Raw genomic sequence first — 14,790 nt, forward strand, 5'->3', positions numbered from 1 at the left:
GTGTGCACATAAATAAGATATTTAAAATAATTTCAAGAAGCATTTAAAACATTTAAATACATAACACACAAATTCATTGGTGGAAACTCGTAGGACGGGCAGCCTTAGGTTGATCTACCCACAAACATTTTGCATGCTTACCTCCACTTTTTGCTGTATTCTTTTTGTTGGCCATAGGACTTTGAACACTTTAACACTGCTGACCAGTGCTAAAGTGCATGTGCTTCTCCCCTAAACATGGCTTATCCACAATTGGTATATTTAATGTGTCTGTAAGTCCCTAGTAGAGTGCACTACCTGTGTGCCAGCCTGTGAATTAAATGCTACTAGTGGGCCTGCAGATGAGTGTGCCACGCACACAAGTAGCCCTTTAAAACATGTCTGAGGCCTGTCACTGAAGAGCCTGTTGTGCAGTTTACACTGCCATGTCAACTTGCCATTTAAAACCCCTTGCTAAGCGTTAAACTCCCCATTTACTACATATGTCATCCCTAAGGTAGGCCCTAAGTAGCCAATAGGACAGGGTGCTGTGTAACTAAAAGGTAAGACACGTACTTTTAAGTTTATAATGTCCTGGGAGCATAAAGAAACCTTAATTTCTTTTCAATACTGTGAGGCTACCCCTCCCATAGGTTAACACTGGGATTTTCTTATTACAATTGTAAGCTATATTTCCTGATTGAGAAGGAGTAGCTCTGTCTTGTTTTATAACATTGGAACGGTAACGAAAAATCCTCTTTGGTGTCAAATTTGGATCTATCATTACATTTTAGAATTGACACTTTAGAAAGATCCATCAACTAGAAAGGGTTGGATCCATAATCAGTAAGGCGAGGCCTACTTTAACAATCAAAAAACGACACATATGCCAATACTGATCTCAATTCACCATCTCACATCATGATCACACAAACCACTTGGTATGACCATATATTTTATTTTTTCTGTTATTTTATATCATTTTTTCAACCACTTTTTCAAAGTTATTAAAAATGCAGTATTCATGAGTTAGAACAACAATTTGTCACAAACCATTGAACAACAGAGACACAAAAACGCTATTAGTAGCACAAGAAGGGTACAAAGTTCCCCAAAATGAGTAGGAGTGTGTGTCTAGCGTAAACAGAGAAACAGGTAAAAGGGCGGGGAATTTCCCTTTTCGGAACTAAAACCCTCACACACCCAGCAAGCTAGGTGTCATGCTTCATAATATGGGTTCTGCTCCTCGTCAGACTGGCGCTGCAATGTCTGACGGGCACCCGCGAAGGGGCTCTTTACCGGAGATCTTTTGTTCCTACCATATTTTGCATGCGTGTAAGAGGGGAGGGTAATCGCGGGTGAATGTGTAGTCGTGAAGTGAATGTGAGTTAAAAAAGGTTAGTCAATCCAATGGGGACTTTATTGGTGTGGTTGACTCCCTTGGTTAAAAGGTGGGAGGGGAGAAATGTACTGGTGTAAGGTTCACAGTAGAAAATCTACTACCCTCTGATCAGGTCAACATGTTTCTTGCATTCTAAGCAATTCGTCAGGACCTAAGTGCAATGTACTACACAGTGAATAAAGAGATATAACCTTATGTCTTGAGGTCAGTGATAGTGCAGGCCGATTGGTCCTGCCCTTAATGATGCAACCTAGAAATGAAAGTAGACAACAGAGAAGAGCAATCAACATTACGCTCTATTCCTGTCTAGGTATTCTGTTCTCTATGCTAAAAACACACTAACACTATGAATTTAAAAATGTGGATAAGCGTTCAGAGGAACACCCACAATGGTCCTTTAAAATCTCTAATCATAGAGAGGACGAGGATACACAGCTCTTCAAGTAAACAGGAGAGGATAATATAGTGTTTTGCTTACCCTAAGGATTTCCCTAAGGTGCCACAGCAGTCAGCTCCCGTGGAACCAGCACTTTTGAGTAAGGTACCTGGGGGAGAGAGGGGGCGCAAAGTAAAGGGAAAAACTTTAGAGGGGACAGGATGACATCTGTAAAACGCTATTGCATTAAATTACATTCCTTACAACAAAACAAACAAGACATTTGACAGTTTAACCACATAAAAAACAGAGTACAGAAATCTTAGTAGCTCCGGTTCTGTAGTTGCTCAAGACAATATATCTTTTTGTCACACAAAAAACACAACCACACCCTTTCGGCTCATGTTTTAACACCCTACTTATATATTCCTTTAACAAGGGCAATACCAAACAGTGTGCCAATTGGGCTCGATATACGCCTTCTCAGTTATAACTTATATTAGTTCACATTATGAGCCTCCATGGTAGATGCTTGCGTGAAACACTTGTTTGGAAAAACAACAGATGGCGCGTTTCAAACCCTATTATGTGCTTTACAGGGTTCTCCTCAGGACTAAGAACACACAATGAGCTCTTTTATCCGAAAATAAGTCTCTCTTGCTTAGTTATCCTTATAAACTTTGAAGTGGCCCCAACTTCACGACATACTACGACATTGTAAAGGGAATTCTCGTTCCCGATCACAGAAGCCAACAAACGCTTCATGGAAATGTGTGTAAATTCACTTCTGTTTGAGAGGGCACCGAACTGGACTACTATTCTCCACACTGTCTGTTAGAAATGCCACTTTAGAAAAATGACACTTCTCTGCTCTTAAAGCTCTGTGTGTCTGCAGCCTGTCTCCAATACACGTCTGGGGTGGATGACAGCTAAACGTCTTGCATACGCCGGTACCACCGCAAAACTCCAGAAAAAACTCCAACGCATCCAGAACGCTTCAGCCAGACTCATACTAGACATCCCGCGTAAAGACCACATCTCTGTTCACCTGAAAAACCTCCACTGGCTCCCCGTCAACAAGAGGATTACTTTCCGCCTCCTAACCCACGCACACAAAGCACTCTACGAACTTGGACCCGAATGCCTCAACACACGACTTTCCTTCTACACCCCCTCCTGCCAGCTACGATCCTCCAACCAAGCCCTGGCTACTGTACCTCGCATCAACAAAACCACCATGGGAGGTAGATTCTTCTCCTACCTGGCAGCTAAAACCTGGAACTCACTTCCCACTCACCTTCGCCTCACTCAGAACCACCTAGCATTCAGAAAGCAACTTAAAACTTGGATATTCGACAAGTAATTCCCCACCCTTCTTCAAGCGCCTTGAGACCCTCTGGGTATGTAGCGCGCTATATAAATCTCTGACTTGACTTGACTTGACATTCCCTCTAGACAACCGTCTGGGGTGGATGACAGCTAAACGTCTTGCATACGCCGGTACCACCGCAAAACTCCAGAAAAAACTCCAACGCATCCAGAACGCTTCAGCCAGACTCATACTAGACATCCCGCGTAAAGACCACATCTCTGTTCACCTGGAAAACCTCCACTGGCTCCCCGTCAACAAGAGGATTACTTTCCGCCTCCTAACCCACGCACACAAAGCACTCTACGAACTTGGACCCGAATGCCTCAACACACGACTTTCCTTCTACACCCCCTCCTGCCAGCTACGATCCTCCAACCAAGCCCTGGCTACTGTACCTCGCATCAACAAAACCACCATGGGAGGTAGATTCTTCTCCTACCTGGCAGCTAAAACCTGGAACTCACTTCCCACTCACCTTCGCCTCACTCAGAACCACCTAGCATTCAGAAAGCAACTTAAAACTTGGATATTCGACAAGTAATTCCCCACCCTTCTTCAAGCGCCTTGAGACCCTCTGGGTATGTAGCGCGCTATATAAATCTCTGACTTGACTTGACTTGACATTCCCTCTAGACAACCACACACAAAGGAAGGGTAGGTGTGACTGAGTACCCATCTGCATACCGATGGCTCACCCTGGGTAAGACGGGTGGAAGGAGCTGAAACACCTGAATGGACAGTGCTCTCCCTCACACAAAGGGTTGATTACCTTCTGTAGTGAGGCTGGAGCCTTGGCTGGGTAGGGAGGACCTCTGTGCACTTCAAAGCCTCTCTTTGCATTAACTTCCACTTCAAAGGCACAACTGGGTATAAGTTCAGGGTTTCTGACCCCACCAAATCAGACACTTCTTCCTGTAAAGAAACTTTGCCAGGCAGAAGGACTGCTGTGTTGGTACAAGGACTGCCACTCTGCTGGACTACTCCTCTAGAAGAGCTGCTTTTCTGCTGTGCCACCCTGCAGACTGCTACCCTCTGCCCCTGCTGAGGACAAACTGGACTCGTGCTTGACCCTAGAATGATCTACAAGGGCAAGCTTGCTTGCCTTCTGTTTTGAGACTCAGGGAAATCAAAGTCTGACCTCCTGCTTCTGTGCCTGGTCCACTGGAAGTGGATCAAGGTGCATGCTCTAGTGGAACTGACGCATCCTCTGCTGTGTGAAGCAGAACCAATGGATTGCAGCCCTTGCGGGAAGAAGAAATGGCACATCACACTCGTAACCAAAGCATCACCTCCAGAACTGATGCATCAGAATCACAAAACCGCCGCTGCAGAGTGAGGAGATTGATGCATGGACAAACTCGGCGCATCCGCTCCGGAACCAACGCAACTCGGCTCCGGTGTTTCCTCTTCAGAACTGGCATATCGCCACCCTTCTATGAAGAAAATCAACCCATCACCTCTACTTCAGGGAGGAATACCGACGCATTGCTCGGCTGCGCCCGCATGTTACTGTTGTTACCAGGATCAAGTTACTTTGTTCAGCGAGACTTTCATGTCTCCTCCATCTGGCTCGCGCTCTATTGGAGTTGGCCTAAACATTTGACTGTACCCTGTTCCTGAGCGACCAGACAACCTCAATAGGCGCTTATTGCCCTGGAGCTCTATTTTTACATTTAATCTTTAAAAATTTATTTCTTGACTTCTACTTATTGGATGTTTGTCCCTTTGGTCTTGTTTTAATTATAAAAACATAATCTATTGTTCTAAACTGGTGTGGAGTCTTTTTGTGGTGTTGTCACAGTGTTACTGTTTGAAGTGTTGCACAAATACTTTATACATTGCCTCTGAAGTTAAGCCTGCCTGCTCTATGGCAAGCTATCAGACGGTGAGCACAGGTTAATTTATGGTGTGTATCTGACTTACTCTGACTAGGATTGTGCTTCTTGCTCAGACAGGGTGCATATCTCTGCCAACCAGAAACTAAATTTCTAACAGAAACCTTTTAACAATTAACAATTCATCTGTGTTTATTATGCTAAATTTGAAATATAACGGAGTTAGAAATCAACAACGCGTTACTGAGGCTGCAGGACAATGCCAAGTGCATGAGTCAGATCTTGAATCCATCCTTGACACAGATCGCACAGTCCTATGGAGTTGTGCCATCTGCTTGTATCGGTGTTTAGTAATAGCACCCCTAATCTAAGCAACAGTATAAACCACCTAACTCCATGATCTTGGTTGAAGGATAGATACATTTGTAGATAAGTGTCATCTTGGACAACTGGCAGAGATTTATATAGTTTTAACTTCATGCAATGATTCCTGTCACTTAAGTAACTTAATCTCAGAATACAGGTTTGTTTTTTAAAAGCTTAATTTGTGCAGGGGTCCAATAGGATATCACCTCACATTGCAGATTATTTTAAACCAATTTTCGCTAAAGGTGTTATTGTTTTTTTAATATTGTAAGGATTTCCTGTCTCATAATATCTTTAAGTGTGCCTTCTGTGGCATAACATAGGCTATAGGCCCAGCGCACTACGTTTGCCATTGCAATGGCAAGGGAACTTTTGATGGTGAATTCTAATTGCAGCACCTGTTTGTGAACTGCTTGGCTTACTGAAGTCAATTTACTGAGAATCGTTATTTCATTGTGATCCAAAAACTACCATTACCTTATCGGTGTATGTTCTATGTAATATATGAGGGTCAGTCCTGCAGATGTTCTAGTAGGCTGGCTGCATAAATCTTTCTCGATACGCCTAGAAGAGCAACCTGGCGGCAGTTGGCTGTAGATTTTCATGAGCCTCTTTTATGGAATGGTATTATAATTATAACCCTCCACTTCCAAGACAAGGGGATTTGACCAGCATAGTAACAGTATTCAAAAAGTGATACTATACATTTTCATCCTTTTTCAAAACCTTTATGGGAATTCTATCTGGACCCATTGCTGCGAACAAACTTGCATTTGTTTTATTTTACACCACTATGGATTGCCCCTATTTGCATTGGCTCACCTTCACCAACTGTCTTGACTTCAAGTTACTTATCTCTGATTATTACTACCTTTTGATCTTATTTACCCTGATCCCTCTTTCTTTCTGATAATCCGTGGTCTCGTTTAACAACTAGATCAAGTAATTAATCACAATTCTCAGGTGGATTAACCACCTGGGCTGATAAATCCTTTAACTCATCCCATAACCCTCTGTAAAAGAGTTAAGCTCTTTTCTCTTCAGGCCACCCAGATTCAGCAACCAAATGATTAGAGGTAGCTAAATAGGAAAGAAGGCCTTTGTTTCCTTGTTTAAGTTTTAAAAATTCTGCATCTACGGACTGAGTAAAGGTATCCTTGTCAAAAAGTTTTTTAATTTCTGCCTTGATGTCTGAATAATTATACAGGATGGATCATCCCTTTCTATCAAGGATATTGACCAAGTGGCAGCTGCACCGCTCAAATAAGAAAGAATAAATGCTACTCTAGACTGATTATCAGGAAAATAAGACTTTTGACATATGAATTGCAACTGACACTGATTTTAAAAAAATTAGAAAATTCAGAGGTTTAAAAAACGCTTGGGTGATGCCAGAGGTATAGTGTGAGGGGTTACTAATTGCACCACAGGAGTGGGAATAGCTCCTCTAGTAGCTCTTTCCCTCTCTAAATATACTGTATGGGACGGGGGGTCAGGATAATTGAAAGTTGGTGGTTAAAGCTTATATTTTGACCTGCCAACTCCACCAATGGTTTGCCTTTCTGTTTGAATAATACTACTTGGCTTTCTTCGAATTTCATCTACTCTACACACACACACACACACACAGATCCATGTTCACAGTATATCTACAACTTTGGAGGACCCGTGATCAGCAAACTCCTTGCTCTCATCATCAACTACTCCATCGAGTCTGCAACTTTTCCAGAGGAGTGGAAGCATGCTGAAGTCACCGCACTGTTATAAGAAATTGGCTATACCAAAGTTGTACTATACCCAGCAAAGGTGATAGAGAAGGCAACTCAACAACCACTTGCAGCTCCACAGTCTTCTCAACCACTCTCAATAAGAATTGTGCAGCAATCACTGCACAGAGCCTGCAAGTATCATCGCCACAGATGAGATCCACACCCTTCTAGACCAAGGAGAAACCGCCGCCCTCATACTGCTGGATCTCTTGGTAGCATTCAACACTATGTCAAACTCCAACCTAATCAAAAGATTACACGATACAGGCATCCAAGACACAGCCCTCGAATAAATATGCTCCTTCCTCAAAGAATTCAGCGAGTCAGACTCCCCCACCCTTTACACCCGGAACCCAAGGACCAGATCACCAAATCCCTCAAGAATCATCCCTCAACCCCACCCTGCTCAACATTTACAAGACTTGATTCGTCAACGTCATCAGATCCCACGGCATCCCCATCATCGCCTACACCAATGACATCCAACTCATACTCTCCATGTTAGACAAATACCAAACAACCAGATCCATCTTCACTGAATGCATGAGCCAGGTAGTAGAATGGATGACAACCAAGTGCCTGAAACTCAACACAGATATGGTAGAAGTGCTGATCTTTGGTAACAGAAACTCGCCCGGGAAATCCACCTGATAGCCATCAGAGCTCAGTCCTACTCCATTACCCACCAGTCGTGTAAGCATCCTGGGGATCATTTTAGAAGACAAACTCAATATGGCCACAGAGCACCAGACGTCCAGGCACTTAAGCCCTAATCACCAGCAGACTTGAATACGGCAATGCACTCTATGCTGAAATTCAAAATCACCTCCACCATCGTCTCAAAACCACCCAGAATGCCGCTGGCAGTCTTGTCCTGGACCTCCCACAGCACACCAACATGACGAATTACCTCAGAGATGTCCATGGGCTGCTAATACACAAACATAGCCAATTCAAACTCCTCACAAATGCATACACTGCACTATATAACATTGGACCAGCATACCTCAACTCCCACCTCCACTTCTGCCAGCTCACCAGACACCTACGCTCTCTCTCTCTCCCTCTGTTGCACGTGCAACCTGAATCCACAGAACTGGAGGTCTGGCCTTCTTAAGCCTCGCATCAAAACATGGAACGATCTCCCTCTAGGCCTAAAGGCCTCCCTTCTTGCTTCTGGAGTTACGTAAGAAGCTGAAGAACAGGCTCTTCAACTAAGACCCTGAATACAATCTTCACACCTTCTCCAGCTCCCGAATACCCTTCGGCTGATTAGTTACACGTTACAAATCCCTGTAACATAACATTATATAACATTTGTGTGCCAGTTGTAATGTTTCCCATGAGACTGCTACACAGTCAGATGTAACTCTTCAGTCTCATTTTTTAATGTTACTAAAAGATTAACAACACTTATCAATTAAGGATTCTGGGGTTCCATTTAGCTCAGACAGGATAAATACTCGGGCCTGCTATTCTGTTACCTTATGCACTAACCCGTGCCAAATTTTTTCCTTCTGGTAGTTCTATCCTGTAGAGTTGAGAGACAATCCCAGAGGAGACTTCCCACTGTATACATCCAACTCTTAAATAAAGAGTTCAGGACAAAATCAGTGTTCAGGAGAACAGGGAAGTGGACAAAAAGAAGAGAAAATCTGCATGGTCTACCACTTTAATCCCTCTGGATGTAGATACCTCTTCGTTGGTCAATATTACTTTGTTTTTGCGTGCATCTAACAATATAAAGCAGATTAGTAAGTAACAATATCTTAATTCATGTGTAGTAATGTTCGATTAATACTCATATTTTCACTTCCCCAATAACTTCTCTCTTTCCTACTGTTTAATTTTGGAAAGCGTGTGAGTGCATCTACTAGGTTATATGAAAACACAAGAGAAAACATTACTGAAAAGGTCAAGGAAAAAAAGTGGAGTTATGTAAAAAAGACCCCTAAGAATCAATTACCAATTGAAACTGTAGCAAGGACCAATAGCGGGCAATGCTTTGCAACATCCAGTTGCATGATTAACTTTCATCTTATTGATAGTTTGCTCAAGATGAGTTTCATTACTGACTTTCACAAAAAGTATCACACCAAGATTTTAGTACCAATTGTGTTAAACATAAAAAAAGTACTTTCCTTAATAAAGCCTCTTTCTGTTTCCTTCCCAGTGAATTTCAGAAGTTACAAAAAAGGTGATTTCCAATCAGTGAGATTGCAAATAAAAGTACGATTTACTTTTAGAAATATAATTATGCATGCATGTTACTAAATTTTAGGACAGTTCCACTGCTAATAAGTGCTTGTTTCTCTCTTTTTCTGACAGTGCTAATATTAACCATCGAGAATTAAAGTGTCAGAAAGAAACCTGCCAACTACTGGGCTCACCTAAAGGCAGGTGAACTATTAGAAAAGCTAAACTCAAAACTGCTACCTGAAATAAGAAGGCAGGAATGAAGGAGAATACTCAAAAAAGATTCCAGCTGATGAACAGGTTCTTTAAGAAGACAATTAATGATGACAATTCCGGGTTAAGTATCTCAGGTAAGTTGTTTCTGAATTTTGCCAAGAATAGCGAGCTAACTTGTGCCCCTTGAGCTGGCTTTAATTACCTAAGCCGAAACAGTAAATCACACAAGTGTGCAAATGATGGTCAGGAAATGTTACAACGGACAATAAGGGGCACAAGGTGTAGGAGTCACATATCTTCCATACTGGTAGGCATTTAAGTTAAGAGTTCATTGTTAGAAGAAATACAAAGTAAGAATTTAAAATGTAACACACTGCTTGGGGTTGTCTGTACTAATAAGACTTTCAGCCTGATTCATCAAAGACCCGTTTTGCGTGTCTTTAATAGCGATTCATAAGGAATCGCTATTACAGGGTCGCAAAACGGGATTCAAGTAGGAATCGCAAAAAAAATGCGATTCCTACATATTCCTTATTTGCGATTAGCAAATTGTTAATCGCAAATAAGGAATAACTTCCCATTCATTCCTATGGGCCAAACGGCCCATAGGAATGAATGGGGAGTATTCCTTATTTGCGATTAGCAATTAGCTAATCGCAAATAAGATAGCGATTTAAAGGGTGCCAGGGGTGTCCAAAGGACACCCTGTAGCACCCCTTAAATGCAAATTTAAACAGGTGTTGCGCATACACATGTCCAAAGGACATGTGTGTGTGCAACATGCAACTTAGAAAAATGCTCTTAAAAGCATTTTTCTAAGTTTTCGCTATTTACTACGAGGTTTGACCTCGCGGTAAATAGCGGGCCGAAATTGCGAATTCACAATTTTTTAATGGATGATGAATTGCATTTAAGGAATCTCAAATAGAGATTCCTTAAATGTAATTCCTCGCAAAATTGCGACATTGCTATTACCGATTTTTGCATTTGGAATGATGAATCCCAAATGCAAAAATAGAGCTCGCAAAGGGCCAGATTCTCAGAATCTGGCCCTTTGCGAGCCGATTTCGGCTTGATGAATCAGGCTGTTTATTACTACCCTAAGGAACTATTTTGAGAAACCTTAGAATAATCAAATAGTGAGGGAAAACATGGTTCCAAAGTAGCTCACTCTGCTGCATTAGCAGGATTGCAATTTATGACCTGCAAGTGACAAAAGGATTTGTTTTAGAAATAGTAACCCACTTACCTATCTGCGTAAAATAAAACCTGTGATCTGCCTGTTACACAATGTGCTTTACAGCAGGCACATTGGGCCAGATGCATCAAGCCTCCATTTTGCGATTCCTTATTAGCAAAAAATAAGGTATCGCTAATAAGGAATAGCAAAATGGAATGCATCACGCAATCACACAAAAAATAGCGATTCCTTAATTGCGACTCGCAAATTGCGAGTCGCAATTAATGAATACCTCCCCATTCATTCCTATGGGCATGAATGGGAAGACAATCTCAAGTTGCGAATCGCAATTAGCGATTCGCAAATTGAGATTGCGAGTTCAAGGGTGCAGGGGTGTCCAAAGGACACCCTGTTACACCCCTGAATGTGATCTGTGCACATATGTTGCGCACACACATGCCCTTAGGGCATGTGTGTGCGCAACATGAAACTTTGAAAAGTGCACAAAAGTGCATTTTTCAAAGTTTTTGCAAATTACCATGAAGTTGTACTTCGTGGTAATTTGCGTGCCCTATTAGCGAATTCGCTATTTTTGATACTTTCATGCATTGCATTTAAGGAATCTCAATTTGAGATTCCTTAAATGCAAACAATCGCAATTTAGCGAATTCTCTAATTGCGAATTTTGCATTTGGGATGATGCATCCCAAATGCAAAAATTGCACTTGCAAAGGGCCAGATTCTCAGAATCTGGCCCTTTTGCGAGCGCATTTCGCTTGATGCATCGGGCCCATTAACCCTCCATCTGAGCTAAGTAAAAACTGCATTTACCACCACAATTATGTCACCATTATTATATCCTGAAAAATGCTTGGCACGCAGTGAAGCAGGTGCCTTAACCCAATAAGATTTTTTTAAATAATTGTAACCGACCAAGTATACCGGATTATATTTACTGTCAAGTTTGTCGCGGTGCCAATTTCTTTGCATCTCATTAAAAAAAAAAATAGAAGTTAATTGTCAGTCTCTGCTTTTCATGACTCCTGCCTGCCCTCGTAACTCCATTCCCTTTGCTGCACCTTGAACCCTAATTTATAGGGTCTTTGCAGCACTTTTTTTCCACTTCTTTGGGTGCCACACCTTTATACCCCGTTCGGAGGTGTGATACCCTCTCCACTTATGGTTTGATAGCATTGTACTGAATAAGGAATTGCGGACTCCAGAACTTGGTTTCAGTCCAGATCCTGGGTACATCTCTTTGTTTCTCTGTGTTTTATTAATTCACTTATTTGCCAAGCACTCTGGAGTTCTTAGAACCAGGGTAGGTCTCGGGTTAATGTCTTCGGCATATCGTTGATTAATTAAGTCTTTTTGTGGCGTGCTTCTTCTTGCCCGAGAAAAGATGCAGCACCGCAGGTCTCGCGTTACGAGACAGCTGAGCGGGTCACCGGAAGTCCCATACTGGGACATCCTCTGATGTCCAGGACACCTGCCAGCAGGTATTCCGAAATAATCTGCCCTGTCAATGCGGATCTCTCTGTATCCGTGCCAAAGGGCGGAGGACCAGGAGCCAGTGTTTTTGATGGCACTCCTCTCATTAAACGCTTTCGTCCTAGGTGACTGGGGGTGTTTGACAAGCTTGGTAATAATGGATGGTAGAGGTTTCCTTAGGTGTGTTTGAGTGAGGTATGGATGCGCGAATCACTAAATTCGGGGTTACACAGTGTTAACTTGCTACCTTTCCCAAGCAAACCCTTCCGGCCATTTGTTTAGATGGAAAAGCCAGTGTGATACTTAAATCAGATCTTCGATACAGTAATTCATAGTGGATTTTAAAGTGACACATGGGCATCTATTAGCATTAATAATCATTTAGGATTAGTTAAAAAAAAGTAAAATTATATAGTTTAAGCGATTTGTCCTTGTATTTGCTGTTCAAAGTTTATATTTCCACTGGCAGTGCAAATCGGGCTTGCCTGTGCAAGAGCTACCGGCATTGCCATACACTTTTTAACTATATTTACAACAAGGGGTGGTGAGGGACAGAGTCTCTGAATTAAGCAGAAAGCTCTCACCCAGTCAAGAGATCAGGGCTAGATCCAACACCGTTTTTTAGCTCACTGCACCATCCCAGTTTCAGAACCTGGCTGTATGCAAATTAGTCTGTTCCTGTCCCAGTGCATGATGGGAACAGGGCAAACCAAACTACAAAAGCCAATTCTTACACTGGGAAGGAAACAAGCTCCCGGGGACCGGTTTCTGGCATTACAGCCGTCTTCGGCCCGGTTTGCTTGAATCCTGATGGTGCAATGAGCAAGGGTCTCACATCTGAGAATACCCTTCCACGCTTAGGGTGGACAAAAATATTTACAACAAGGGGTGGTGAGGGACAGAGTCTCTGAAATAAGCAGAAAGCTCTCACACAGTCAAGAGATCAGGGCTAGATCCAACACCTTAATTTGTACCTTAATTCAGACACTCTGTTCATCACCACCCCCTTTTCTGAATCGGTTTTGGCCACTATAGGTGTGGCAGGGTATACTCAGACATGAGTCCCTTTCTCACTGTACCATCAGGATTTAAGCAAGCCGGGCCGAAGACGGCTGAAATGCCAGAAACCGGTCCCCGGTAGCTTGTCTCCTTTCTGGTGAAGAATTGGCTTGGTAGTTTAGTCTGCCCTGTTCCCATGATGCACTGGGCCAGGGACAGACTGATTTGCATATAGCCAGGTTCTGAGCTGGGATGGTGCAGTGAGATAAATAACGGTGATGGATCAAGCCCTGATCTTTGGACTGGGTAAGAGTGGTCTGCTTAATTCAGACACTCTGTTCATCACCACCCCCTTTTCTGAATACACTTTTTAACTGCATCTGGGCGGATGAAATATTTGGGTTAAAATGTATGTTTTACTTTATTCTGTTTAAATAGTTTTTAGTACGATGGTACCAGGTATTACATATGCCCTGCCTGTGTGGTATTGGGCGTTACAATGTCAGGATTATCAGCGCCCGTTGTTAAATATCTCTTAACTAAGGGGCCCATTAGGATAGCGGGCGGTGGCACCTCCGCGGTGGTGGCGGGGCGGAAAAACAGCTTTTTCCGCCCGCGAGCAGCGGTACTCACGTTTGCCACATTAGGATAGCAAAACATAGGTAATTTCCATTCCGCCGCGGAGCGCCGCGCACCGCCATCAAAGTGCGCCCGCAACCGCGGCGGTGTGAGCCAATCGAGACTCACCACCGTGCGGATTGATGTCCGCCCGATGCACAAATTAGGATGGCCCAAACAAGCAGACGCACTGCAGCGGAGACACCGCCCAACCTGAGCAGGTGGAAACTCGACAGCGGAGCAAGATAGCCGAGACCCGGTCATGAACGCCATGACCCAGCCCTCCATATGCATCCGGTGATGTACCTCCTACAACACTACCTTCAGATGGGCTGCCGCAGATGCCGCTGCAGGTACGCAACTACACAAATACAACACACAGGCCGGAACAGGGTACAATCACCACACAGACACCCTGCTGGAGGTCACAACACATTCACAAGGGCACCCACACATGAGCCACCTGACAACAAGGCACCCCTCAGCATCCGGGACACACATCGACCGCCAACCAGCAGCAACGTCCCGGTCACATCACCGCCGCGGTCAACACATGCACAATGCAGAAGGCAGGGCCACTACAAGGCATGGGCAGGGCACAAACACCACAGGGACACACCACCCCCAAACACACAACAAAACACCCCATCAAGTCACAGGCCAGGTGCCCATCCTGTGCACCCCCATGTACACCAACAAGCAACAAGCACTGCAGCAAGCAAGTACAATACACACCCTGCACCACACAGCACACAACCAGGGAGACAGCCACTGCAGGAGTGGCTGACACGGAACACACAACACAAGTGCCACACACTGAAGGCTCACAATCCTTGCCTGCTCATACACACACAAACAAACACACACCCTGGGTGTAGCCACAAACACAAGACACACACAGGGATGCCTCAACAGATGCCTGCACAAGAACAACACACAAACACTACAGGAACACATACTGAACATCAACAGAAACAGACATACCCTGTGA

At 43.5% G+C, this 14,790-nt stretch overlaps 1 long non-coding RNA gene across 1 annotated transcript in view; it reads left to right on the plus strand.

The window, feature by feature from the left end:
- LOC147692025 (uncharacterized) overlaps positions 1 to 14,790 on the plus strand; it is a 172,183-nt gene that overhangs the window by 81,739 nt on the left and 75,654 nt on the right. Inside the window, exon 2 of the long non-coding RNA XR_015299804.1 lies at positions 9,428 to 9,645. This is a non-coding gene — a long non-coding RNA (uncharacterized LOC147692025). The remainder of the gene's footprint in view (positions 1 to 9,427; positions 9,646 to 14,790) is intronic.

The sequence above is a fragment of the Lissotriton vulgaris genome, chromosome 9, assembly GCF_964263255.1.
Source record: "Lissotriton vulgaris chromosome 9, aLisVul1.2, whole genome shotgun sequence".
NCBI classification, from domain to species: Eukaryota; Metazoa; Chordata; class Amphibia; order Caudata; family Salamandridae; genus Lissotriton; species Lissotriton vulgaris.